Below are 2830 nucleotides of genomic sequence, written 5' to 3' on the forward strand. Positions count from 1 at the left end.
ACGTCTGGCATGATTGCCACCTCTTGGGGCTCTGTTCACAATTTCCAAAATCACAACCTTTAGTTGAGAAATATTATGTTTCTTTATGGAAAAATGTCTTGCTACAGGTGAGTTAACACTGTTGGTACGTATGTTACTTTTGTGTTCATTCCAGCGCTCCTTGGCTTTCCTTTGTGTCTGTCCAACATAGTAAATGCCGCATGGGCAGCTTAAACCATAAATGATTGATTTCGTGTCACAAGTGGCAAAATCCTTTAGTGGGATTTTTTGGCCATTTGATGGGTGTCTTACATAGCTTCCCTTCATTATGTTGTTACAATTGCCACAACTGAGACAAGCAAACGTACCTATTTTCCTCTTGGTGAGGGTTCTTTGATTGTCCACTCTCGGTCTTTCTGCTTTAACTAGGCTATCCCTGAAGTTCCGACCCCTCTTGTAGGCGATTATGGGTGGTTCAGGAAATAGTCTCTTTAGTTGTGGATCCAATTTGATTATACCCCAGTTCTTCTTGATCATCCTTGTTATGTGATGACTCTGTGCTGAATATCTTAAAGCGTAGAGAAATGGGATCTCCTTAGATCTATTTCTTGATATACGGAGGTCTTTCCTCTCCAATGTGAGTGTTTTTTCTTCTGCTTTCTTGATGATAGACTCTGGATAACCTCTTTCCTTGTATCTTTGTGTCATCAATAGGTTTTCATTCCTCAGGGTGTCAGTTGTTGAGATAATTCTCTTTAGTCTAAGGAATTGACTGTAGGGCAAATTATTCTTTAAATGCGTCGGATGATGGCTCCTGAAGTGTAACGTGTTGTTAACATCGGTGGGTTTGTGATAAATATTGGTGATTATCCCATCTTCCCCAATCTCTAGTTCAACGTCCAAAAAATGTAGTTTAGGGGTTCCAATTTCCATCGTGAATTTGATTCTGTCGTGGCCTGAATTGATGTATTTTAGGAATTCCTCTAGTTCGTGATGTTGTCCTCTCCAGATGACGAAAACATCGTCAATGTATCTTTTCCAGGTGATGATTTTTTTGCTAAATTTTGTTGGTATCAAAATCCATTTCATCTCCAAATGGTACATGAATAGATTAGCATAGGCTGGGGCCATTGCTGACCCCATTGAAGTTCCTGATGCTTGTAAATAGTACTGCGTCCTGTATCTGAAATAGTTGTTAATGAGTATAATTTTGCTTAATTTCATTAGGAAGGTTTTGTTTGCTTCACATTCATTTCTTAGTAGACACCATTCGAGTGCTTCCAAACCGTCTTGATGTGGGATGCATGTATATAGACTCTGTACATCAAACGAAACCAGTAGATCATTTCTGTTAATATCTGTTAAGGTGTCTAGGTGATTGAGAAAATCTGTGGTATCTTTAAGATATGTTGTGGTTGTTTGGACTATGGGTTGTAATGCCTTGTCCACATAAACTGCTAGTGGGTTGAAGATACTATCAGTTCCCGCAACAATCGGTCTGAGGGGGGGTTTTGTCAAGTTCTTATGTATTTTTGGCAGTCCATAGAAGATTGGAGTAATAGGATGTTCATTAATCAAAAACAATTTAGTCTTGTTGGAAATCCATCCTTGGTCCTCAGCTTCCTCAAGCGTAGTTTCAATAATGCTTGATATTTCTCTGACCGGATCTTGTTCAATTTTTATGTACGTGTTCTCATCTGTTAGGAGCTCTAAAATCTTCTCCTCATAGTATGTAGTGTCCATAATAACTATGGCCCCTCCTTTGTCTGCCGGTTTTAGGGTCAGGCTTCTGTCATCCGCAAGGTTCTTGATGATTTCATTCTGCCTTCTCCTGGTATTGTAGTTCCTTGTTCTGGTGAAATTAACCCTTTTGAGATCTTTTATCATCTGTTCTTCAAACATTCTGATGGTTATGTTATTGACTTGAGGGTCGAAATGACTCTTGGGTTTCATTTCTAAAACCGTGTAGAACGGTTCGAGCTACAGCACCGGCCATCTTCTCAGGAAGGAGGTAAGAGAATCCTTTGTAAACAGCTCCCCAATTGCATATCATGAGCCTAGAGGCCTTCACAGAATACTCTCCACAGAATGATCCCACCCCATTGTTTTCGTGTATCTAATATAGTATATATACGTGTTTTTACAGACACGAGTGGAGGAATCGCCCATTACTGCACTACCTCCGTACCTGAGGACTCTCTACATACCACAGCGACCCATTCCATGGATGTAGTAGCTTTTTACAGAAATACCGAAAGGTAATATTTTTTCTTAGATATTACATGACTAGATTTTCCTTCATGAATTAAGATCCCGTTTTTAATTGAGCTTTCCCTATTGTCTTTTTATCACATCTACAGGTTGAATAACCATTATTGGGCTGATATTGCTATTGATAATAAATCCAGTTAGGATATTCCACATTGAACATCCAGGTGATTATTATTAAAAATTTCTCCCAAGAGTTAAATGACAGTTATCAGTGAGAATCTAAAATTTGATCATTGTATCATACATTATAGACGAAACAAAGATTAACGGCAATGAAGAGGGCTATCAATTCCTGAAGAAGGGGACACCCCGAAACGCGTCGAGAAAATATTCATCATTACTTTCTTTGGATATACCATGTGAAAAGCCTATTGTATAGAAAGTGTGATGAGTACCTTGTATGCCCTTGTATTATAATATTGAATGTAACCTCAAAATGAACACATTTATGTTATTATGTTTACAAAGACTGGATGATGAATGAATTGAAATTCATATCTATAACAATTAATTTAAAATTCAATTAAAACCGATGGTCCCCATCATTCTGTTTTATTATAATAGTGTCATGAATTAGCTT

General features: G+C 38.0%; 1 long non-coding RNA gene across 1 annotated transcript; it reads left to right on the plus strand.

Annotated features, from left to right (window-relative positions):
- Positions 1-1984: 1984 nt before the first annotated feature.
- On the plus strand, positions 1985-2811 carry LOC138583029 (uncharacterized). Its single transcript, XR_011305137.1, has 2 exons — positions 1985-2414; positions 2502-2811. It is a non-coding gene; the product is annotated as an uncharacterized lncRNA (long non-coding RNA).
- Positions 2812-2830: the final 19 nt, after the last annotated feature.

Source organism: Ambystoma mexicanum, chromosome 3q (genome assembly GCF_040938575.1).
Source record: "Ambystoma mexicanum isolate Mex_15411 chromosome 3q, UKY_AmexF1_1, whole genome shotgun sequence".
NCBI classification, from domain to species: Eukaryota; Metazoa; Chordata; class Amphibia; order Caudata; family Ambystomatidae; genus Ambystoma; species Ambystoma mexicanum.